Raw genomic sequence first — 26668 nt, 5'->3', positions numbered from 1 at the left:
TGGGTCTGTGGGTGGATCACAGTATTGCCATCCTTACTTCTGCACTGTTGCTGGCGGCGGCGCTGCCTTCGGAGCTGAAGGCATCATAGTATGGAGGGGTTCTCACTTTTGGGGGAGCAAGGCCAGCCTTACAGCTGGGCAACATGGGTGATTGTCCAGAGTGCTGTGGTTGGGAGTGGGTTCCATGGGAATCACACACACGCACGCACACAGAGCCAGCCCCAGGCCCACTTAACTCCTGAATATGAGGGTGCTGGGCCTGGAGCTGGTCTCAGGGTGCTCTGGCCAAGGGCTCATACCATATGCCGGGCTCCAGCTGTTGGTCCGGGGTAGGCTGGTGTGGGATGGGACTTCCCCTTTCCCTGCAGGGGCCACTCTTGGGCCTGGATCAAACTCACCTCCAGGAACCTCCCCTGTCTGCAGGAAGCTCTGCGGCTCCTGGCTGGGAGTCCAGCTCCGAAAGCAGCACTGCCACCAGCAGCTATGCAGAAATAAGGGTGTCATCGTATGATATTTCCACCTTTACTTCTGCCCTGCTGCTGGCTATGGCACTGCCTTGAGAGCTGGGCTCCCAACCAGGATCTGAAAGCAGCACATAAATAAAGGTGGCAATACCTGCTCCCCCCCCCCCTACAATCAACTTGCAACCCCCTCACAACCACTTTTGGGTTGGGACCCTCAGTTTGAGAAACTCTGGTCTCCCCCATGAAATCTGGATAGTATAGGGTAAAAGTACACAAAAGACCAGATTTCATGGTCTGTGATGCATTTTTCACAGCCACTGATTTGGTAGGTCCCTACTCATTACCCAACCCCTTTAATCTCCTTCCTGTGCACTTGATCGCAGTGTCAAGTACTGGTCAAACAGCCCATACTTTCCCCACATGGCTAGGGTCACATTCTGCAATATTCTTTTTACTTGGGGCTACCTCTGAAAGCCTTCTGGAAACTATAGCCAATGGGACCCTGCCTGTTTAGAGGTGTGAGCTGCAGAAAGCGTACAGCTCCAAGTGTTCAAAGTGTGCTTTGGTTTCATTTGTGCTTCTTTGAACACTTCAAAGTGTTCAGTCTAATGTATAAAGCCCTCCACACTTTAGGATGGCTACGTGCCACACCATTTTTTCCCCCTTTGTAGCAGTGATCCTAGCAGATCCCGGACTTATCAAAAATCAGGATGATTTTACCGATAATCCTGAGTTTTGAAAGTTTGGAGTTAGGACCTTCCTGGTAGAGAGTTTAGGAATTCCTTTCTTCTACTGCTTTGATAGCAGCCAAGTCTACTCGTTTTCCTGGCATGGTGTAGGACCACATGTCATGGAGTATTAACTCACTGCAGGTGGCACATCTTCCTGTCTGTTCTGGAATAGCTCTCTTCCTGTTCCAGCACCTCCCCTTGCAGTGTCTCCACCCATTGTCCTCTCTCTCACTCTGCATACTCACTCCAGGAGCTGCAACTTCCTCTTTGTGATTCAGACAGGTCACTATGTGGTTTCCTCTTCTAGGGTATAGAGTCTTCCTGCATCCACTGTCCTATCAATGCCACTCCATAAGTGGTTGGAAGGGGAACCTGGGCCCACCCATACTCCAAGTTCCAGCCCAGGGACCCTACCACATGTAGTTAATGTCTGCTCCATCCTCAGCCTTATTGTATCTCCCTGGGCTGCTTCCTGCTCTACCCCCCACAGGCTTTCTTCCCCACCCTTCTCTCTTCTGGCTGCACCCATCCCTCAGGACCAGACTCCTACTCTTTTGTTCAGTTCCATCCTTCTCGCTTTACTGCATAGAGAGTGACTGCAAACTTCTTACTGCAGCCACTTTTCTGTTGCCAGCTTTCTGGCTTTATATTATCCCAGACCACACCTGTGCATCTGGGTTCCATCTTCTAATCAAAGGTTGCTTCTCCAGCTTAAGCCCCTCCTGTGGCCTATCTCACTAATTGCCCCTTTCCTTAGCTTCCTTAACCCTTTTGAGGCTGGTGTGGGGTGAACACCGCATCACACCCCATATCCAGGCTTTCATCTGAAGGAATGTTTATAAAGATGAAGTAGTTTGATGGTGGCTAAGAGTAGGTCAGTCTTCAGCTGTTGAAGTTAGTCAAAACGTTTGGTATTTTTTTAACATTGCTCTACACTCAAAGTTTATGTTAAATTGAGTTGCATCAGTTATTTGCTTCTGTGTAAGTGAGACCATTGCTTCTTCAAAAAAAAATATTTTTTTTCATAAAGTGAACTATGGCATTTTCTTCCCAACAGACTTTTCTCTGAAATGAGTTACAGGTATTTGTATAGACTATAGTTCATGTTTGCTGGACTACATTTAAAGGCAGGCAGGCAGGCAGCTGATAAAGCATTTGGTGGCGTTTTTCATCCATCAATCTTTTCACGGCCTGTGGAGCGTATAGTATTATCTGTAAACAACATAATTGAATGTAAAAAAGACAGAGAAGGAGGGACTGTGCTGGCTTTTTTTTAATGATAGCAGCCTTGGATGTAATTTGTTTTTAGATCAAATAATAATGTTTACAAAGGCAATGGGCACCCTTAAACCAATACTTACGTTTTCCCATCTGGTGCTTTACAGAAGACTTTCATCCTCCCCAACGCTGATTATTAAGGGAAACATAGATGTTTCATATTTTAATGAGGAAATGAAAATATGTTTGTGTTAATAATGCATCTAATTTTAATATTTTCTTCCTGATCCCCCAATGGCTACAATACAACTATATGCTAATGCAGATGATCGCTTTGAGAGCTTCACTTCTGTATATGCTTAGAGAAGATCCCTCTTTTGAAAGGCAGTAGGCATGACATTTCAATGCCATGGCAAGAATAGCAAACAATAGTAGCTCTATAGACCTATGAGAGGCAACTTCTCAAGGCATACCCTTATGAAAAATGATGTAGTAACTTTTATATCATAACGAGAGCCCCATTTGTTCTGTGGCCACATAATTTACCTGTAAAATTTGCTATGGAATTTACTTCTTGCCACAGAATTGTGCTCCAGAATTTGGTACCTTACATTGGTAAATAGTTCTCGCCCACTGTAGTAGGAAGAGAGCCTGAGACATGAGGCCTTGTATCAGAGGCCCAGGATGAGGTCTGAGGCCTGAACTAAAGTAGTTGTCAAGCTTTGCTAATATAAAGCAAAGTTAGCAAACGTCAGGTTGTGAGCAGAAGTCAGACCCTGTTATAAAACATGTCTGCTTGATCCCAGCAACTGGGAAGAAAGGGGCCGGTATTGCGAAAACACACACATTCTTGAGAAGTACTAAGCAGAGGAAACTCATGTAAACACATTCCAGAAGGGTGCTACCAGAACACCCTGATACCAAGTATGGTACGAACACACTCCCCAAAGATGATACACGGACACACTGACCCCTTCTTAAAGATCAAATGACAGTGTGGTAGACATAGATGTTTTGATTGAACCAACATGTACAAGGTAAAGGGTATTAACTAGCCATGTCAGAGGAGCAATACGTAACTTATTTGTATCGGTGTATAAAGAGGGGTCTCAGAGGGAGTGTCTTTGGCCAGCCAAGGAGGGAATGGAAAGTCCTGCCATTAAATGAGCTGAGTCCATTGCAACGGGCATACATGTGTTAGTGTAACTGTGGACATTGATCCGGGGATCTAACACTATTCTTGACAATAAACTTGGCCTCATGCCTTCACTACTAAACCAAGACTTGTGTTCTTATTGGGCAGGTCAGTTGGAGCCTGCTGAATGGGCTATCTGGCCAGAGCTAGTGCAGCACAGAGAGAGAACACACATGCAGCCAACGACTAACTACACTCACATAGGTGTGGAGATAAACTTGAGAATGTGGTGCGAGTATAACAGATGAATGCAGAGAGTTCTGCCTGAGTCTGATGACATCCTGAAATAATATCTTTGGGGTGTGAGCAGTCTAATGCAGCTTAGTAGATTGTTGACTCTGAAACCCAAGTCTGAAAGCTAAAACTATGAAAATAGTGTACAGTTAAATGAATTTGATTTAAAAATGAATCACCCATAGGCTATGGTACTGACTATATTCTTCATTTTCCAGTTTAATTCACTAAAATTCTCTATTTAAAAACTTACTTGAAGCTGCTGTAGGATTCCCAGAATTTTTGCCAGAGTGCTGCACAATTTAGGGACCTACTCAAAGAATTTAAGTCCAGCTTTTGGATAATAATATACTTTGTTTCTGCGTTAATCTCTTTCCTCTAACAATATGAATATACTGCCCTCTGTTGGATGAAATATGTCAGTCAGACCTGTTCGAATATGTGGTCATGTTATCCTCAGTTAGCTGCAATCTACTACTGTTATTACTTATTTTGTAAACCCTACTACTAAGAATAACATGAATATTACTGATATTACTACTGGTTATGCCTGAATCAGTGAACAATGAAGTAACAGTAAGTAAGATGAAGTCTTTGACATCATAGCAGAATACTGTACTTTTTTACTGGTTTTGTGCATCTCTGTTATTCATAGGCAAATTCATAGAGCAAATAAACTGTGGATAATGAGTCACCTAATTTTGCCTAAATGCAGTGCTGAGGTTGACCGTGGTTAGAAAGCCAAATGACCAAAATCCCAAGTGAGCTATTAAATGGAGTTCTTAGATCACATCTTTCTTAATAAGATGGACAATTCTTCTTTTTATCCTTTGACTAATTAAACTTCCTATTGTGTATATTTTTGTGATTTTATTGCTTAAATTTATATTAACACATTTAGTTTCCAGTACCCATAACAACTGTCATAAAAGCAGAATCACTGAAGTGGTGATATAAGATTTGTTGACTCTGTTATGGAGCAAGCGGACTCTGGTTGATATGAGCAATCACTACAGTCTGATTAGTATGTGGTGTTACAGACCCAGTAATGCTTGCTGTGAGAATATTTTATTGTTGGGATGAGTTATATACACATAGTGCAGTGATAATATGTAGAGGACCATGTCTTATATTCATTTAGTAATGTGTAGTTGTTAATACATGTTATTTTATATACATATATATATATATATATATATATATATATATATATATATATATCCATGACAGAGTATATCCATGAGAGGAAAATTCATCCAGAAAACCATAAAAATCATGGAGTCTTGTCCAACAATGTCAGAAAAACCTATTAATAAGCAACAAATGCACACTGAAAATGCCTCATATGCCTCACACCACCATATTTATCCAATGCAATACATCCCAATATTATACTGACAATTTAGCAAAGGTTTTTGCTGAATTCCAGTAGGCTGCTTTAATCCAGTAACACACATCACTGTAGCTAGCTAAGCTAAATTGATACTTTTCCCAATATCAGGCATTCTTGAGTTTGCTCTTCTGTTCTGCTGTATAACTGGGTGCATGACAGTGTGGTGGTGATAACTTTTTTTCATCATACCTCCGAGAGAATAGTAGAGTAACTCCACATTCACTTCTAGTGTCCATGCCAATTTCACCTGGAAACAAATAGCCATGTCCTCCAGAGATCAGCCGATAGTTAGAAAAATAAAGAAAGGTTGTGTTCCATAAAATTAAAAACATTATAATTTAGAAGTGGCAATACCATTTATCCACATTTCCCTGCTGTGGGGTTTGAGAAGTTCCCATAGGTAAATTAGTCAATCCTTCTTGAATTGCACTTTATTTCTGTTCCTAGACCTCTTTGTCCTTCTGACCCAAAGTGTAATTTAGCATCTGGATGCTCACATTCCCTAACTCCACAAGGCAAGCTGGGGCCTGATTCAAAGCTCACGGATAACAAAGAGAGTATTTCTGTTCACTTCAAAGGGCTCTGGATCAGGCCCTACTTCTGTTAGCATTAAGAACAATCAGACTTGCCTGTGTGCAATTATTAAACCTGTAAATGTAAAAACAACCACATAAGGTATTTAAAGGAATAATCGGACAGATTTAGAAAAGGCATAAATCAGCATAGTTTAATTGATTTAAGTAATTTACACCACCTGAGAATTTGACCCAAGTATTATAAATTTAATGTAATTTATATTCTTTTGAAACAGCATGTTGGCCACAATTTGTCACAATGACTATTTAAGGTGGTTAGTCTCTTTTGCTCTAGAAGTCGGGTGAGTTGTTTGTTTATCTTTTAAAGCTAGGTGCTTTGAGTTTGAACTGAGTCAGTGGGCTCCACGTACTGTATTTGTCATCTGCCACCATGATTTAGAAGGCAACAACCTAACAGTGATTAAACAGGGCACTAGGATGTATGTGGTACCCCTTCACTTCCAATACAATCCACAGAAAACAGCATGCTAGGTGGGGAGCAGCCTAAGCTATCCAGTGGGAGACACTGATGATAAAGGTGTGGCCTAAACCGCACCCCACTCTCTGATATAGGCATTTCTGACCCGGCTTCATGTGTTCCATGAACACGAACCTGTTGCCTACAGTCAGGTGCCTCAGGTGCCTTAGGCATTTCTTGCAAAATTGAATTATGTGCCTGCCTCTCTCCATGCCAAACAGATGGAAGAGGAGGTCATGATAGTGATTTTCATTTTATAACTTTCTCTAGTGGTTACAATACTCACCTAGCATGTGGGAGATGCAGGTTCAATTCCCCCCCCCCCCTTCCAGAGGTGGGGGAAAAGATATTAATAGGGGTCTCTCACCTCTCAGAAATGCTCTAACTACTTAGCTATGGGATGTGGGACTCCTTCAATCTCTCCTGTTGAAGCTGTTGCTCTGAGGCTATGTCTATACTTGGAGCTAGGGGAGCCAGGCCACTCGGACATACTCATGTTAGCTCTCACCAAGCAAGTATGCTAAAAATAATAGTGTAACTGCCACAGCACAAGCAGTGATGAGTGGCAGCATGGGTTAACTGCCTTGAGTACATACCCATGAGGCCCAGTAGGGTTTCTACTGGGGCGGCTAGCCCATGCCACCGGTGCCTGAGCTACTGCAGCTACATGACCATTTCTGGAGAGCTCGCTCAAGAAGTGCTCGTGTGAGTATGTGTACATGTGCTGGGAATCACACACACCCAGCTCTAAGTGTAGACATAGCCACAGAGCAACAGCTTCAATAGGAGAGATTGAGAGATTCTACCCATCAGCATATCTCATAGCTCCTTCCTCTCTCTGTTGTGTAATAACAGAGCTGCTTCAGACTCAACAGAGTATCTAGAGTAGCAGCCATGCAAGTTTGTATCCGCAAAAAGAAAAGGAGTACTAGTGGCACCTTAGAGTCTAACCAATTTATTTGAGCATAAGCTTTCATGAGCTACAGCTCACTTCATCGGAAGCTGTAGCTGTAGCTCATGAAAGCTTATGCTCAAATAAATTGGTTAGTACTCCTTTTCTTTTAACAGAGTATCTAGTTGCAGACCAACAGAGCTGAAATCATTGAGAGCTGTGCTAAGTGGTGGGAGCTCAAGACATCCCAGAGTGTGCAGAGCGGTGCATGGCTGGTGGAGCCGGCCACAGCGCGGCTGATGTCAGAACAAGCTACTGGACAGTGGAGTGAGCAAGATGCCTTTCTTCCTCCCCGCCCCAGCTGGGTTGGTATGTGAACTCATCAAATGAACCTCTGAACTCTTGGTCTTCACTGGCCAAGGACAACTACTGTGAGTGGGATGTGGTAGAGGGCGAAGGGAAGGGCATGTTAAAGAAACTTTTGGTTGCTGGACTTAAGAACCTGAGGCAAAAGGACACTGCCCAAAGTATGTTTATGAATCTGCTTGTGGTGTTTTCCCAAGCTAATGCTGGGTAGCTTTCTCCCTTTTTATTAAACATTTCTTTTTACACTTTGATTGTGTGCTTGTGAGAATGGAAGTATTGCCTCTTAGAAATGCCCAAAGGATGGTGTGTTCCAGGTTACTGGGTGGGAGCTCTCGCCAGTTCTGTGTTGTATTGTTGGAAAGGAACCAGGCCCTTGTTGCTGCCAACTCCAACTGGCAGAAGGGTTACATATAGAGCACAAAACAACGGCTGTAGAGCCTCCAGGCACCAAATGCTATCCTATTTAGAGTCTGGGAAGTGGGGAGAACAAAAGGACTGGAAACTCCTGCTGAAACTAATACTGTGGTTTCTGATGGAGTTGGAGTGATTTATACCAACAGTTTGCGGGGCCAATGAAGAGCCAGGATTGCTCAGTCCCTCAGTGGGATGAAAAAGCCTGACTCAGAGACAAAGGGACTAATTTTAGTTTCATTTTTAGAGCTTTTAAGTTTGGAGCTGTGACAGAAGGAGAGCAGCTCAGGAAGTCTCTGCTTAACTCCCACTCTGCATGGAGGGAGACTTCAAACTGCTCTGGCATCTAGTGCATGGTTAGACAATTCCAGCCCTTCAGAGAGCAGTGTCCAGAGTAGCAGAGATCTAACCCAGCACTAGCTACTAAGAGCCACCTGAGACCACCACATGGCTTCAGGGAGCCAGGAGAGAACCTTACCCCACTCAGGGTGAAAACACTGTAAGAGGGCCCTTTTGTTTTCTTTAACCAGCCAAATTTTGCAGCACTGCTACACCCATCCCTGGGTTCATCTTAGGCATTCCATCTGCCTGGGAAGGTGCCAGGTCGGGAGCTGGAGTTTATGGTATTGTTGTGAATGTCGGGAGGTGGGGAATCTGTTACAGCTGTCTTTTAGTTAATCTTGTCCCTTTCCTTCCCTAAAGTTAGAGCCTCTCTTTTTTCCTGTTCCCAATAAAGTCCTCTATGTTATACAGATATCCTTACATATATATTTCAAAAAAAGAAAAGGAGTACTAGTGGCACCTTAGAGACTAACCAATTTATTTGAGCATAAGCTTTCATGAGCTACAGCTCACTTATGCTCAAATAAATTGGTTAGTCTCTAAGGTGCCACTAGTACTCCTTTTCTTTTTGCGAATACAGACTAACACGGCTGCTACTCTGAAACATATATATTTCAGATATTGGGGTTTGTATTAATGTATTTTTTTGTTTGTATACTGTGTTATACTCCTTGTTAAGAGTAATAGCATTAGTTATCTTCATGAGGGATAGCACTCCTTGTGTCCCAGGCACAGTGAGGGGGGGCTACCTTGGGTGGAGGCATAAAGCGTCAGAACAAAGAACCCAAGATCCAACCTCCTGTGAAGAGAAGAGAAGTCTCTGAAATTAACAGACACCAGGGAGGAGGTTTGTGTTATCCCTCAGGGAAGGGGTTACATAAATATGACCCGAACCTCCCTCTACTTCCACTAGTAAATATGTTGAGTACTATGTACTGGTGAAAGTACATATGTTGAAACCCATGATAAGATTATTGTGCTTTACAATTTTGATATTTAATAGTCCCAGTGGAAAAAAAAAATCAGCTAATTCAAAAGAAATTCTACTAACAAATGAAGGTGACAGTAAAAATTAAAATGTCTGATAGCTGTCAGTTCATTTAAAAAAGAAAAATAAGCTGATTTAGATATCTAAATCTTGTCTTGCAATTATCCACACTAGTCTGCTCCTGTATTAATTTTACTTAGGTTAGGGTTACCATCTGTTATACTACCTAAAGTGAATGGAGTGGAGAGAACCTTATCTTCCCAGGAAAATGTCTGTTATTGTGGATATAGTTTCCTAGAGCACTTTCAATGTTTGTTTCCCTGTGATAGCAGGGCAAGGTCTCTGGAGAAAATTTTCAGTGTCCAGGAAAAGGTCTCCACTAATATGCTTGCACTGAGCTTAGATTGGAGAATTTACATTCAGGAATTCTGTAACACAGTAGAGACAGTAAGACTAGCAAGTAGTCCTGAATGGGGAAATACTATACATCATCTTTACTCCACAACCCGAGAACAAAATCATTCAAAGGACTACTGTTTTTTTCTTTTTTTTTGCAATGTATTACACTAAGACATCATGAAACTGATAGCACACAGGTAATGTATTAGTGTAATATAAGCAGATCAGCCAAACTCTAATGACATCTGACTCACGGCATCGTCCAGGGATAATGGATCCAGGGTTGGGCGCTTTTTTCTTGTTATGTGTTGTTTTTAGTTAGAAGTCATATGATATTTCCTGATGCCAGTCTGATGGATTAACACTAAATTAGCTCTCTGGCATTATTTTTAGTACAACAGTGCCGGATTTATTACTCTGCAGTTCAACCACACTAAGGGCCTGCCAATTGCAAAGCCACATTTCACAATCAAGCTCGGATTAGCCCACATGATGGGAAAGACATTAATAACGTGCAACTGAGGCTTAAAATACTACTTTATTTTTGTCTGGGTAAGGAAAGGACGAAACTGCAGGATTTAAGAGATACAATCTGTTTTCTATGTAATACAGTTTGTTTACCTGCAGTGTCCGCAGGTTCGGCCGATTGCAGCTCCCACTGGCCATGGTTTGCTGTTCCAGGCCAACGGGGGCGGCAGGAAGCGGCGCGGGCCGAGGGGTGTGCTGGCCGCTGCTTCCTGCAGCCCCCATTGGCCTGGAACGGCAAACTGTGGCCAGTGGGAGCTGCGATCGGCTGAACCTGTGGATGCTGCAGGTAAACAAACCGACCTGGCCTGCAGCAGATTTCCCTGATGGGCTGCATGCCAAAGGTTGCCGATCCCTGTAATACAGTGATAGTTTACATTAGTTTTTTTTTTTTTCAATATAAGACAATGAGTTTTCAAGTTCATGTGAGAGGAAATTGCTTTCTAATTTCCAATAAAAAATCCAAAACAAGTTATAACAAGTTCTCCCAGCCTCGCCAGTGTCCCTGCATAGTCTACCTAGACTTACCTTGTGGCAATCACGAGTACTGCATGGCCACTAACACTTCACCTCTTGAAGCAAGTGGCCAGGGAATGGCAAGGAATGGGCAGAGATTTAGCTCCATCCCCACCTCAATATAGCAGTCCCCAGAGCTGAGGTGGCTGAGGAGGTAGTAATTTGATGTTCATTTAGGCCAACAACAAATTATTTTCCCTGGAGTTGAGAGGAAATTATGGCTCTGGATTCCTTCCCTTGGAGACTCCTGTGGTGACACAGCAGTGCAGCACAGCACTCTCAGCCCAAGGGAAATGGGCAGCTAAGGTAGCTTTGCTTCCTTCTCTTATGCTGCTCTAGAGTGGCCCCTGAGGTAACTTAGCTTTGGGGCCTAAGTGATAGTAGCTTGCTGGAGCTGCCTTATGGGACCCTGTGCTGCCCAGAATCTCTACAGCACTCCATGTTGCAGCCCCTCCCACAGCACATCCTGTACACAAGGGCTTGTGGAGGGGTCATCAAAGACAGGCTGACAGCTGTCTTCTACCATGTCCTTGCCAAGGGAGCCCTCTCTCTACTAATACCAGGAAATTTAGAGCACCTTATTTGCATTCCCAGCTCTTTGATGCAGCCAAAAAGGCCAGAGTAGGGGTGAGGATCTCACCCTTAATTTAAATAAGAATGAAGTTATAATGTATTTGCTCTCAGGTATATAATAAGTACTGGTCTAGTGACAGACTTGTTACTGCTCATTTCAGAAACTTTACATTCAACTCCTTAATAATTGTCTTGTTTTTACATTTAATGCTGATTGCTTGATGGAAATCACAACTTTCTTGTTAGTCTTGGAATCAGTTCAGATTGGAATTCTTGTGCATGCTTATGAGAAAATACACAAAGAACCTAATGTAACTTTAGTGCTTAAAGCCTTGAAAGTAAATAAAACCCTTTAGTAGTTGGATATCTGTACAGTGTAAATATATTGGAAACAGGTCAAAGAATTAGAACACAGTTCCAGAGTCAGTAGATTTTTTTTCCCATTAATCAGCTAAAATTGAGACTTATTTTCGCTCAGTAGTTACACACACAAAGGCTGAAAGAAACCCTTAATGTGGATTATTCCATTAGCACATGGACTGATCACATTCCTCACTTGCTTCTTTATATGCACCAAAGTCTCTTTATGGACACCACTCTACTAGACATCCATTAGAGAGGAATTGTCGCACAGTCTGTAATAATACAATCATACAAGTTAAAGAATCAAAATCTTACTGATGCTGCCATTATAGTTAAAGGGAAAGAGCGTTTAATTTGGGTATTGCTATTCTTTTAATGAAATATATTTTAATAGCTTTGAAATTTAGGTCTAGTAGAACCAAAAAAGAATTGATATTAGAACATGTTCGTATAAAAGATGACACGGGTATTTTCTGAAATAAATGAGGTACATGCCAATGTGGAGGAGTGGGGATAATTGTTGTTTATTTATGTTGCCTTTGACTTCCTTTATATCCACATGTGAGGTTTGGATGAACATTTTTTATCATAAACATTAATCAATCTAAGGATTAAATGTTAATGCTCATGCTTATTACAAATATCACTTTCCTCCACAAATGGACCACCCGAGGAGTATTCAGTGGGACTAAGGGTGCCAGAATCTGGCCTTGAGTGAATCAAATAGACACTCAGATCTGAAAATGATTGGAAATAATCTTGTGCTTAATGTTAACGTCCTTATAAGTAATGCTTGAAAAGGTGATATTAACTTCAACTCTTGTACCTAAAGTCTGTGGCACAATTCCCCTTTGCAACTATAGGCACCAAATCAAGAAAGCACTTGGGCACATCCTAACATTTGGTTCTGAACTGGGATGCTTTCCTAGATCAGGGCCTAAAAATGGCCAATCATGTGATTTAATATAAAGAATAAGTTTTCTGATGTTTTGTAATTTGGATTTAGGTACCCAACATTAGGCACCTACATATGAAAATTTTAATCTGAAGCCTTCACTGAAAACCCAGCTGTGGCAGTTACAAACTACCTGGATTATCATCTTGTTAGCTGTTGCCTTGTGTCACAATGTATTGCAGTGCCAGCTTATAACCAGTTTATCAGGTGACAGAAAGTAATAACACAGTGTGCGATAGTAAGTGTGATACAACAGCTATAATGAAAGGTGAAAAGATGTTTCTTTGCTACCAAAACCTGAATGCAGAACTCCATGTATCTTCATCAGCTGATGACAGCATTGATTTATCACAAGGTTAGGCACTGCATTCTCTATATCCTTTACTCCAATTTCAGTTATAGTCCTATTACATCATCAACTGCAGAAAAAAAAATACAGAGCATCCTGAACTTGGATCCTGGAAGACAAGTAATAATTGTAGAAATCATCATAGTGTCATGTCATTCCCATCTTTGATCTTCTGTATGCATGTCGCCTATTCTGTTATGGACTGTGTATTTTACATCGTGTGCAGAATCAAGCACATTGCTGGCACTTCATCTTCAAAGTTGATTTTCAAATATTTTCATTTTTAAAGTGTGTTTATTTAAGATAAAATATATGCATTCTGATAATGGCTTTGTATATGGATTAATTTTATATTCATTTATTTTTAAAAAATCATAGCAGCTCAGCTTTGAACAAGTGAATGAGAACACTTAAATGAAAATTAGAAAGCTACAATCAGTTTGGCTATACAGAGGATACCTGATAAGAATATTTACTAATGGACAGCAGCAAAATGGATGATTTGTTTACAGAGAGGCAAGAAATACTAGTTCAAATTTGGGTCTCTATTCTGCATGTTATACACTGTATGAGCACTATATCTTTCCTTACAATATTTATATTGTTCCTGCAGTCCTCATGGTAAAAATGTTGTTGCCAACTTTCGCCTCTATTTTTCGAGTGTCTTTAAGATAGCTCATTCCATTTGTACTATGTCATTTGCTAACTGTCCACATTGGAAATGCTGGATTCACTCATGCAAACCTGCAGCATTTTAATTATTTACAGACATAGACCCTAAATCTTAAGCACATTGAGTGAACACAAAAAATAGAATGTCTTTGTCCTAGTGGGACATGCAATTGGAGCTAGATCATAAGCTCACTGCTTATGATGGATTTAATGATAAATCCATCCAGCCCAATTCTTTTAGATGTTGAGAGCCTCTCTTCAGTAAGAGTTGTTGATTTCAGTGGGACTTTAGGTTACTCAGCACCTTCGAAGGGGCATACAGCACCTCACAGGCTGATGTCTTTAATCTTTTAAAAGGAAATATAGGAAAAGTCTCATATTTTCTAATGGTAGTTGACCCAAAGCTGCTCTGAGGAAGTTTCAGAACAACTCTCCAATAGATGACTTTCAATAAACATGCTTTTATAAAAGATAATTTACATTGTTCCATACTTAACAGTTCCATGTTGCTCCTGGCAAAAGGTAATGATACTTACATCCATGACATGACCTTGAAAATTTTCCAAGGGACAAGGCAAAATGGGAGTTGGATGGCTAAAATCCAGTTTGACTTTCTGCAAATATAAATGTTAAATGGAACCCAGCTGAATTTTCAACTCTACGTGGGTACATGTTTACTTCAGCTGTACTTCTGCCAACATCAGCTTTAGAGACACTGGGGCAGGGGTAGAGTATTAGAAAAAAATGCTCCCGTTTTTGCTTCTGTGACAAGGCAAAATGCTTTGTTAACAGGTGAACACTAAAATTTTATTTGTATTGCATGTATTGTATATGTAGAGAAGCAGTGGTTTCATTGATCTAAAAGTGTAATTGTGACTGAGATTCAGTGAGTTAATAACAACTGTTAGTATGACATATTGGGATATTATAACTTCAAGTATCCATTTAAATAGGCCCACAACATAAATAGGATTGACAGGTGTCTGGTTTTTGAACGGAACACTGAATTGAAAAGGGACCCTGGCAGCTCCAGTCAGCACCTCTGACCAGGCCATTAAAAGTGCAGTTCGCAGCAAAGTGGGGCTAAGGCAGACTTCTTACCTGGCTCCCGTGCAGCTCCTCGGAAGCGGCGACATGTTCCTCAGCTCCTAGGCAGAGGCGTGGCCAGGGGAACTCCGCACACTGTCTCTGCCCCAAGCACGGGCTCCACAGCTCCCATTGGCTGAGAACCACGGCCAATGGGAGCTGCAGGGGTGATACTTGTGGGTTCAGGCAGCGCACACCATTCAGAGCCACCTTGCTTGCCTCCACCTTGGAGCCGAGGGACATGTCACCGCTTCCAGGAGCCATCCAAGGTAAGCACCACCCAGAGCCCTCACCCCCACCCTCACCCCAACCCCAACCCCAGCTCACAACCCTCTCCTGCACACCAAACCCCTTGGCCCCAACCCAGAGCCCCCTTCTAGACCCCAAACTCCTCATCCCTGGCCCCAGCCCAGAGCCCGCACTCCCAGCCCAGAGCCGGTATCCCCTCACATACCCACCCCCCTGCTCCAGCCCAGAGCCCCCTTCTGCACCATGAACCCCTCATTTTTGGCCTCACCCCTACCTGCACCCCAACCCCCTGTCCCAGCCCAGTGAAAATCAGCAAGTGAGTGAGGGTGAGGGAGAGTGAGTGACAGAGGGAGTGATGGGGGGCGGGGCCTCGGAGCAGGGTGGGATGGGTCAGGGAAGGGGCAGAACCTCAGGGGAAGGAGGGGACAGCGCAAAGATGTTTAGTTTTGTGTGATTAGAAAGTTGGCAACCCCAAGCATATATGAAAACTAATCACAAATACTAGGTTTTAAAAGGAAAATTTTCTTATACCATAAGATTTGAAAAGTTCCATAAAATCAAACTGCAAGTTGATTTCTTTTTTATGTCAATGAAAACTGTAAATATAACACTGAACTTGGCGAATAAACAGTATAATGAGATTTAGGTCTGAGATTGTACCTGCTGCTACACAATATATTAATGAAATGTTAACTCCAGCAGTAAACAAGCTAAAATTATGTCCTCACTGGCATCATAGGGTTATTTAAATATTCGTTGCTAAGGTTAAGTTAAAATAGTTAGCATAATTATTGTAAAAGTAATTTCAGTCAGGCTAGGCATTTAGGATGACAAAGCATTCCTAAATAAGCCTCAGTGAATTTTTTAACCACAAATGTGATAAATCTTTTCTTCATTAATTAAGCTCATAAGTAAGTATTTTAAATGTAATTCCCACTAGTTCAGTTAATCTCTTCTCAGTGAACCAGAATTAAAGCACTTATAAGAGGATCAAGACTTGAACTGAGTATAACAACCTATGTTTCATGATTGATTTTTATGTCTTAACAGGAATTCCTTTTTAATAAGCATTAGTTTGCATTACATAGTCAGAGCCAAGATTTCAAAACGCTCATGAGGTACAGGATGTACCATAATAGAGACACTGTGCCAGGAATAAATTTGTACTGTACGTCTAACAATGAGATTCCAAATGTCAAAAAGTATAGAAATATCTCCTAAGTTGAAAAAAAAGAATAGAAAATGTGACCATAGACAGGAAAAGAGAATCAAATCTGTCTCAGGCAAAAGATCTGATTACAATAACTAGTTATATGTACCTATCTGTCTGTTTTAGGGTTTTATGTTAACACTCATTACCGTAGTATCTGAGTGCCTTCCATGTAAAATGGATTAACAATAGTAAAGTCCCTAGCATACTTCATAGAGTCTCTGGTTCTTGTACCTTTTTGGGGAGAAATAACTGCAATAACGTACTGCATTCAAAAGTACATACTAACTAGAACTGTATGGAACATTTTTGACTATTTTGTTTTGGTCAAAATATGCTGTTTCATCAAAGCTGAAGTGATTCGTGGAGACATATCCAAGAAACTGCTGTGGAAGGGTGTGGGACTGGAGGGGCAGCGATTGAATCGGTCTAGGGAGAAAATGAGGAGCTATCCTAGGCCAGCTTTCTTTTGAGACCAGAGGGTTAGTATGCTGCTGGAGCACCACTCCCCTCTGTTTACCTGACAGACAAGGGGGCCCAATTGCATTTTTCAACCAGGCTGCCCACTAAAATCTGCCACTGCTATAAAACAAACAAGCAATTAAGAAACAACTGTGGCTTCAAAGTATCAAATAAAATGTATTGAGAAAAGCAAAATCATGAAGATGTTTAGCAGTTTATGCACACAACCACATGATCTTACTGCTGCCTTAAACCCCTTTCTCTTTGTCCCCCAGTTTCTTCCTATCTTTCTTTTCCTCTTCTCTTTTTGTGAGTTTGTTTGTTGCTTTAAAGTTATTTCTCTGTAAAGCATCATAACACTGTATACTTCATAATTATACTTAATATTGCTCCCACTGAGGATATAACTGATCAACTCTCAAATACCCTTGTGAAATAGGTAAGAATGTTCTATGATTTCCATTGCACAGATGAGGGGGACTGGAACAAAAAGAAGTGCAAAAACTGTCTTGAAGTCACACAGCAAACCAGTGGCTATGTCATGAGTAGAACTAGGAGCATCTGGGTCCATGGTTAGTCTACTAGATCTCCTGTGACTCCAGCATGTGCCGAATGGACAGAACCTAGTTGGTGCTTCTGGCAGTGAAAACATTGTGAACAGTAAAAAACCAACAGCAGAATGCTCCAAAAAAGCTTTAATGTTGGTAAAAGGCCAGTCACATTTTAACAAATGGAAGTCCATCATGAAAGCCAAAGATAGGGCATTCCAAATCACCCAGCTGCATAGGCCTGAAGATTCCAGACTTCAAAATTAAGTGGGATCACATTGGTGGTTTCCAGAAAAACTTTAATTAAACTCACAGTTGCAGCTAACCCAGTGTTCTGTGTTCCTAGTCAGTTATTTGTCCCAGCTTTATTACATTGCTGAGCAGCTTTATGTTCACTTAGGATCACACTGAGAAAGATTTCAATCTGGAAGCTTGACTCTAAATCTGGTATTATTAGAACAAATGTACTTGTGCATTCAAAGGTTGGGAAAAGCTCAAATATTGATTAATCTAGTGCAACACCTGCAATGTGGGTTAGCCCCAATTTTCTGAGAAAATCTGATAGTATGAAATGATAGGGTCAAGAAGTAGTAATAATGGACAGCAACTATGTGGATGCATTTTACTATTCTTTGCACACTGCTTCATGTCATCCTAACACAAATGCCTACATGGCTCATTGTAGACTCCCCTTTTCACAGTCAACCATTAAAATTCAATTATTCTTTCACTGCAGTCACCACAATATGTACAAGCAACAAAACCAAATATATTTGATTATGAAGAACAAGTTAAAATGATGCTTTTTAAAAACTATATTATGTTATCATAACACACACATTGCTTTGCAGACATTCTATATGAGAAAAGGAGTAAAATCCTGGCCCCATTAAAGTCAATGGGAATTTTTTCAGTGACTTCAGGAGGCCAGGATTTCACCCAAGAATTTTAAAATTAAGTGGAACCACATCAAGTAAATCCAACAAACCATAGGGGCTAGGGGAGATAGAGGGTTCACAGAAGTGGCAGATATGCCCTCAGAAGAGTATTATTTACATTTGTAGACTGGATCTGCAATCATCTGAAGTGACTTTCTGTTTTTGTTTTGGTGTTTTAGTTATTTTGCAGTTTGTGTTATTTAATTTTTCTACCAGCCGCATGATTGGCTGCAGGCATGGCAATGGGAGGTGAAGATGACAAAAGTGGTGGGATGCTAGCTGACAAAAGTGGATTTTAAAGATGGGTGGCAGGAGCTGTCTGATCACTTGGCACAGAAGATGCGAATGGCTGAGCCAGCTGTAGGGGAAAGGATAGGCAAAAACATAGAGTGGTGACTTAGAGAAGGCATCCTAGATCAAATGGGTAGAAAACACATTTATTTGGATAGATTTGGCAGTGAATCTAGCATTGAACTCTCTGCTCTACTCATTGAACAGTAGCCAGTGCATTTGGTTTCATGATTCCAAAATAGCACACCATAGATTAGTCTGCCCAACGCTTTGGAATTGTATACAATTATCCTTACCCAGAAAATGTGGATAATGTACAGTAGTCGATTAACCTTTTTATTTATCTTATTTATTTATTTATTTATTTTCCAGTTCAGTACCTTACAGTAAAATCTGCTAAAATATACAGATTTAGTGAGTGGGAGCATTTTAATAGAACATTAGTCCATGTCCCGCTTCCTTTGTGTTATTAAAGGTGTCTCTTGAATAGCTTTTTTGACATACGTAAGTAGCAAAATATATTGTAGTTCACTGTAGCCAGGGTGAGACTTTATCTGGCAGCAACCATATATCTTAGTGCTAGGACTAGAATGGAAAATTTGTATTACAGCTCAAAGCGAGCATACTCCTTTCCATGTTTTGCAATAGCTAGAGGTCTCCAGTTGCTCAAAGGCAAATGATGTCGAAGCAGCTTTCGCCTGAAGAGTCCTGGGTGTAGTTGGAAAACCTCCAGTTGCCTCCTAGTGAAGAACTCCTAGTGCTTTGGACGGTGAGGTCTGTCAGGTTAGCAGCAGCCTCCCCCTAAAGATTTTTGCTGGTCAGAGAAAGACAGAATTGTGCCATGAGAAGCTGTTTCCACCCTTCATATCCCATACCCTTCACCAACAGAATTCCTCCTTCCTTTCACTTAGCAGATCCTCTTATTGTCTCCCTGCCACCAGTCAGTCCCTTACTGGTCACTCTCATTCCCCTTTCATAGCTGTAGACAAAACATACATTTTCTGTCTGTATGAATTTTTATTTTAGCTAGTGGAGCTCTTCTTCCCTCTATTGCCTAATTGCAGGGCCATACCACCTGGTTCAACTGCCTGCTGGGCCATTATCTTTAAATCCATTCATTTTCTTATATGCAAGAGAATGAGAAAGAGTGTGAGCAGTGAAAAGACAGAGAAATGTGTGGACTCTAGTCCAACTTTGATCGGACCATTGCAATATCTACAGAGAGAGTGTGAGAGAGAGATTAGAAGGTAGGGTAGAGGACTGAAAAGAACATGGAAACAGAATATGAAAGCACGAAGCAGACAGGAGGATATAATAAGGAGGTGTAAAGGAAGGGGTTGAGAGCCTGCTGAAAACAAATCATTGTGAAAGAAAGGATGATGGGACAGACAGTTCATATTGTTAACAAATAGGGAGCTATCAATAAGCAGTGTGTCAAAAAATGGAGGACAACAAGCCAGTAGGGGAGGGTAACTATGGAAGTCAGTTATTAGGTAAGTATTAAATGGAACAGGCCTATTGCCAGTAGTTGTGTGTGCATGCCCTTCTCAATTTTTTGACTGTTAAGGAACCTAGTGGAATCTAACAGATATTTTGTTTCCTAGACTTCCTAGCATTTCACACACAGATCAGCGTTCACTAGATCTTCCCTTTGATGAACACTTGAAGACGAGATTATTCAAAGAGACCCAAATGAATCTAATGAATCAATGTTTAAAAAAAAAAAAAGAACACCTGTCATACTGCTGATTTCTTTTCTGTGGAGCTTTAAGACTCCAAAGCTAGACAGAGAGAATGAAACTGCTAGCAAATGGTTCTGATTCAAATTGTCAGCAACTTTATTAACCGACTTAACTCTTGGGATTATGCTTGTTTGGGTTTGTTATATATTGCTTTTTAGACAATATGCTAACATTCCCTACCATAGATTTCCTTCAATCAAAGAGAACTGGAACATTTGGAAAATAATTTTATATTCTATTTTGAATCATATGACAGCTCAGTTAATTCACTGCTGAAAATTTGTAAATCTGTCCTTAACGTTTAGGAAAGGTTTTCCCCACATTCTTTTTTCCTTCTTGAGGCTAGCCCACAGAGAGAATAGTGGTATTTCTTGTTGTCCTAACGCTATAGTCAATTACACTAGGCAGGCATGGCACCATACTGCAGCTAATCTACTCTCTGTAAACCCTGCGCTTGTTCCTGTTCTGATCTAAAAAATGTCTTTAAGATTATACTTCATTTTTATGGCATATGTGTATCCTCAGTGACACTCTTCCACTGACCTGACTACTGCATGAGTGCAAGACTAAGTAACTCCTTCCCTCTCATATCTCTTACATTGTCCTTGTATGATGCTAATCATGCCAGTTTTGACATCCCAGTGGCCCTCTTCTCTCATATCTATTGCCATGCTTTCTCCCACTTTAATCTCTACTTGTTGAATACCTTTCCTCAGCAGGTCGGCAAAGCCACAACCTTCTCTTCCCCTGAATCCCTACTCAAGATCTTTTCTCTCTGCAAGACCTACCTCAAGTTAGTTGGCTATGTCATAAACTTACTTATTCCCTTTCTCTATTCAGGATCATATTTTTCCAGGCTTATTCATGTTGAGTCATCCCATTGAAATGAATATAACTTCTTGCAGAGTCAGGTATGATTCAATTTGAGAAAAGAATAACAGAATAATTCCCCTCTGTGAGTTAAGTTCTCATTTATGTAGAGAGCAGGGTTGAATGTCATGAGGAAAGGATACAAGAAGACTGATATTAACCATATTAATATTAACTGATATTAACTGTCTGTCAATTTATAATGCAACATTACCATGGTATCTGACCAGTAGGACATGAGGTAGAAAAGGGATATGGATTCAGTAAAATGCAAGGCAGTTTCAGATTGCGTAAACAAACTGCATTAAAAAATATAAGCATGGAATAGGAAAGGATGCGAAAGTAGCATTTCCTAGCATCAGCTCCCATATGCATCCACAAACCTTTCTCATTTGTTAAACATAGAAAAGAACACTTTTAAGACAGCCAAGTTTTTAAAAAAGATGCACCACATATGGAAAATATTTTATAAAGGCTTACAGCAAAATTGGTATCTTTTTTTATTAAACTAGGCATGGAAGCAAGTTACAATAAAACACTGATAACAGTTACAGAGTATCACAGTATTATTACTTTCAGATGAAAGACTAACATAATCCACAGTGGTTTTGTTCTTGTCCTGATTCAGTTTCAATAAAATTCATATTTAATTGATGTTATACAGCAGGACTTTGTAGGACAGACTTTATTTATTTATAATGAAACTTAAACTACACAAGGTAATAATGTGACCTTAGGAAAAAAACAATACCAGAAATGCTGTATCTTTGCTCTCTCTGAAACTCTCGTATTACCCTGTAACAAAACGGCACCGGATTATAGTTACATTACTTCAATACAGTGTGAATGAAGGTATGTAGTTCTGATGCCCAACCTGGAATTGCAATACCAGCAATGAGTCATAGCTTAGTTTAGACCCAAAGTCTATGGCTATCATTTTAACATTCTCTGTTCTGTGCTAGAATCTGAGCTGAAGCTTATTGAAGTTAATAGCAATACTTCCTTTGGCTTCAGTGGGCTTTAGATCAGGCCCTTATTAAGTAGGAAGAAGCTATATGTCAGTCAGAACTCTTATGTAATAAACATGTCTTTTGTTCAATATTAAACTATTCATCTATTCCTCAAGGCCTATGTGGCAGCCATCTACCACCATAACTTTATCTAATTGCAAAAGGAAAGTTGGACATTTCTTTTAAGGATAGCTGTTTTAGGTGAGCATGCAGACAAACAGAAAGATAGATAGGTCTAATGCTGTCACTAACTACCCACTCATTTAGCTTCTCTATTTCCTGGGTGGCATAATACTGTATCCACTTGCCTTACAAAGGGGAGTTCAGTAAAAAAGTGTTTCTAAACTGTCTTTTGATCCTCATATAAATACTCTCCATATCATTATTAATTCTTATTATTATGTTATTCTATTGTTGTAATTAAAGATCCCGGTATCTACATCACACTTTTGTTCATGTGGTTAAAACTGAGCTGCGAGGTAATATATCTAGAACTGCAAGCTGCTCTTGGGTCACTATGAGTAAAAAGTAGTGAGCATTCTAGGAGCTCTACAATAGGATAGGTTTGGAACCCGTCGTCACAGTGTCTATGTGTGTGTCAGTCTTGCAATTACTACGTATGGATTCTAAACCGGAGATTTTGAGTTGAGTTCAGCTCCTGCATACCTCTAACTACTCCAGGACAGATGGATAGTTACTGGGGTGAAAAATTTGCAATTGCACACATATAAGCATACTGGTACAAACTAGCAAATTTTGTTTTTGACAAATTAGACATACAAAACATCTGGAATGGAAGTGATAGATACTCATATATGAAACAGCTATCATCACCTTCCTCTATTTAGGTAATAATGTTGATATAATAGACTTCTCTAAGGCACTTTACTTGGTACTGCAGGACATTTTGATTAAAAGATGAGAACTATATAAATATACCATGTCACACATTAAATGGATTAAAAACCAGCTGATTAATAGGACTCAAAATGCCATTGTGACTGGGAAATTGTCACCAAACAGGTGTGTTTTAAGAGAGGTCCTGCTCCATTTTGGCCCTACTCCTATTTAACATTTTTATCAATGATCTGGAAGAAAACAAAATCATCACTGAAAGTTTACAGATGACACAAAAATTGAGAAAGCTGTAAATAATGAAGAGGACAGGTCACTGTTTCAGAATTGTCTGGATCACTTGGTAAAATGGGCACAAGCAAACAGTATGCGTTTTAATACAACTAAATGTAAATGTGTACATCTAGGAACAAAGAACGTAGGCCATACTTACAGTGACTAGTGAAAAGTGACAGTGGAAATGGATGCATGGGGCTAAGTGTTTAGTCTCTCAGTGATGACTGTATAAAATATAAAATGATGTTTTTCTTATTTCCAGTCCCATAGATTCAGCTCTGATCATCAAAGTGAGTTCTTTCTACTGGGCAAATTTTGCTCTTAGTGAAAACAGTGCAAATCCCCTTGTTTTCAAATTAAGCTCTCAATAATACCTGTATAAGCCAATGGCAGAGAGTGGGTTTACTCAGGTCAGACTGAATGGAAGCTAGTCAATGATGCATAATAAAAAGCACTTACTCTCCCAGCTGAGTTGGCTCACCAGGGCTAAAAGGAGTTAAAAGCAGTAACACCTTTTGTCACGAAGGTGAACAGTTATGATTCTGAATGCACACAGGGGCCAGACTTGTTGCATATGCAACTACCGCTTTCTAGACCAGAACTACCCATAAGAAGAAAATTGGAATATTGGGTTCTGTTATTTTAAAAGTGGCCTTGTTACAAGCTTCTGCCCCACTATGTGGAGTGAGCTGTGATTGCAGATCTGGCCCTGAATATTCTCTTCAGTGAGGGAGGAAACTTTACTGTGTGTCAGAGACATGACCAGGATGTGGGCAGTCAGGTCTAATGGTTGGCGCCTTGGGGGTAGCCAGGCCTAAAGGTTATATAGACTCAAGGATCAGGGCCACAAGACACCCAGAAGTGTAGTCGAGAGCAGAGTTGAGGGTCAAAGCCAGGAAGCAGAGGCTGAATGCGAGAGCCAATGGGTGAGATGGACACATGGTCAGGAAGCAAAGCCAGTGTCACAGCCAAGAATGTTAAGATATAAAAAGACAGGAGTGAAGCAGGTATGAGAGCAAGTGGGACAGAAGCCCAAGGCAGGTACAGGAATCCGGACCAAACACAGCTGCAAACATGAAATGTGTTGAGCAGCCAGTGAGCTCGGCCTGTTTCTGAGTCAAATAGTAGCAAGCCCTCAATCAATCCGGAAGTGAAATCAATCAGTAGGCCGCTGTTAGGATCAGCCATTTCCAATGTGTTGTTATGAGACTGGCCCTAGTGCAGCTGGCTCTCTGACACTGTGATGTGGTAACCAGTGCCACATCCCTGGAGTATCAATCTTCAGTTGGGTTGGGGTTGGTGACTTTGTTAAAGGGTCACAGGTGGGTCCTGTTAACCCCAGATAGGCTAGGAATCCATGAAGAAGCAGGCCCAAAGCCTGCAGATGAGTCCTATGGAGCACTAGACTGTCCACTCTCCCCACTAATAGCACACCCCGCTCTCTTACTATGCTGTTATTGGGTTCTCCACCACGAATGTGTGTTCCTATCCCATGCTAAATCCCATGCATTAAAATCCACAACAAGTTAATGTCATCTTCATTCCCTTTTCCACTGAATGATGCTGAGTACAGCAGTGCTCCTTGGCTCTGTCTGCACTCCAACCAGTTTCTCTCGCAAACACAATGTTCATACAGAGGGGCTTGCACCATATGTATGGTGTGACTAAACATTTAGCAAAGCCAACATTCTCCCCCATGTATCCTTCACATATAGTAATAAATATAAATCAGAAGTTAGGAATTATAGAAAATTGATATGGGAAGCAAAGGAACACAAGGAGAAATCTATGACCAGGAGATTAAGATTTTTTTTTCCTGGGAAGCAGGGATTCTGAAAAGATCTGGGGTTTTGGTGAATAAGCAGCTGAACATGAACTCCCACTGTGACACAGTGGCCAAAAGAGCTAATGAGATCCTGGCATGCATAAACAGGGGAATCTAGAGTAGAAATAAAAAAGTTATTTTCTTTCTTTAAATGGCACTGGTGTGACTGCAAGTTAAGGAAGTATGTTTTTTGTCAAGTTTTTGTCAAGTTTTTGTCAGCAAGTTAAGGAAGTATGGGCTGGATGAATGCACTATAAGGTGGGTAGAAAGCTGGCTAAATTGTCGGGCTCAACGGGTAGTGATCAATGGCTCCATGTCTAGTTGGCAGCCGGTATCAAGTGGAGTGCCCCAAGGGTCGGTCCTGGGGCCGGTTTTATTCAATATCTTCATAAATGATCTGGAGGATGGTGTGGATTGCACTCTCAGCAAATTTGCGGATGATACTAAACTGGGAGGAGTGGTAGATACGCTGGAGGGGAGGGATAGGATACAGAAGGACCTAGACCAATTGGAAGATTGGGCCAAAAGGAATCTGATGAGGTTCAATAAGGATAAGTGCAGGGTCCTGCACTTAGGACGGAAGAACCCAATGCACAGCTACAGACTAGGGACCGAATGGCTAGGCAGCAGTTCTGCGGAAAAGGACCTAGGGGTGATAGTGGACGAGAAGCTGGATATGAGTCAGCAGTGTGCCCTTGTTGCCAAGAAGGCCAATGGCATTTTGGGATGTATAAGTAGGGGCATAGCGAGCAGATCGAGGGACGTGATCGTTCCCCTCTATTCGACATTGGTGAGGCCTCATCTGGAGTACTGTGTCCAGTTTTGGGCCCCACACTTCAAGAAGGATGTGGATAAATTGGAGAGAGTCCAGCGAAGGGCAACAAAAATGATTAGGGGACTGGAACACATGAGTTATGAGGAGAGGCTGAGGGAGCTGGGATTGTTTAGCCTGCAGAAGAGAAGAATGAGGGGGGATTTGATAGCTGCTTTCAACTACCTGAAAGGGGGTTCCAAAGAGGATGGCTCTAGACTGTTCTCAATGGTAGCAGATGACAGAACGAGGAGTAATGGTCTCAAGTTGCAGTGGGGGAGGTTTAGATTGGATATTAGGAAAAACTTTTTCACTAAGAGGGTGGTGAAACACTGGAATGCGTTACCTAGGGAGGTGGTAGAATCTCCTTCCTTAGAGGTTTTTAAGGTCAGGCTTGACAAAGCCCTGGCTGGGATGATTTAACTGGGAATTGGTCCTGCTTGGAGCAGGGGGTTGGACTAGATGACCTTCTGGGGTCCCTTCCAACCCTGATATTCTATGATTCTATGATTCTATGACTGCTTCGGAAATACGTTGTGGTGCCCACAATTCAAGAAGGATGTTGATAAATTGGAGAGGGGTCAGAGAAGAGCCATGAGGTTTACCAAAGGATTAGAAAATATGTCTTACATTGATAAACTCATGATCTTAATCTATTTATTTTAACAAAGAGAATATTAAGGGATGACTTGATAACAGCCTGTAAGTATGTACATAGGAAACAAATATTTAATAATGGGCTCTTGAACCTAGCAGAGAAAGATATGACATGACATCAATTCAATGGCTGGAATTGAAGCTAGACAAATTCAGACTGATAATAAGGCATACATTTTTTAACTGTGAAAGAATAAAC

This window comes from Lepidochelys olivacea, assembly GCF_965140295.1.
Source record: "Lepidochelys olivacea isolate rLepOli2 genome assembly, chromosome: 1".
In the NCBI taxonomy this organism is placed as follows: Eukaryota; Metazoa; Chordata; order Testudines; family Cheloniidae; genus Lepidochelys; species Lepidochelys olivacea.
Note: the sequence above shows the minus strand (reverse complement) of the source record.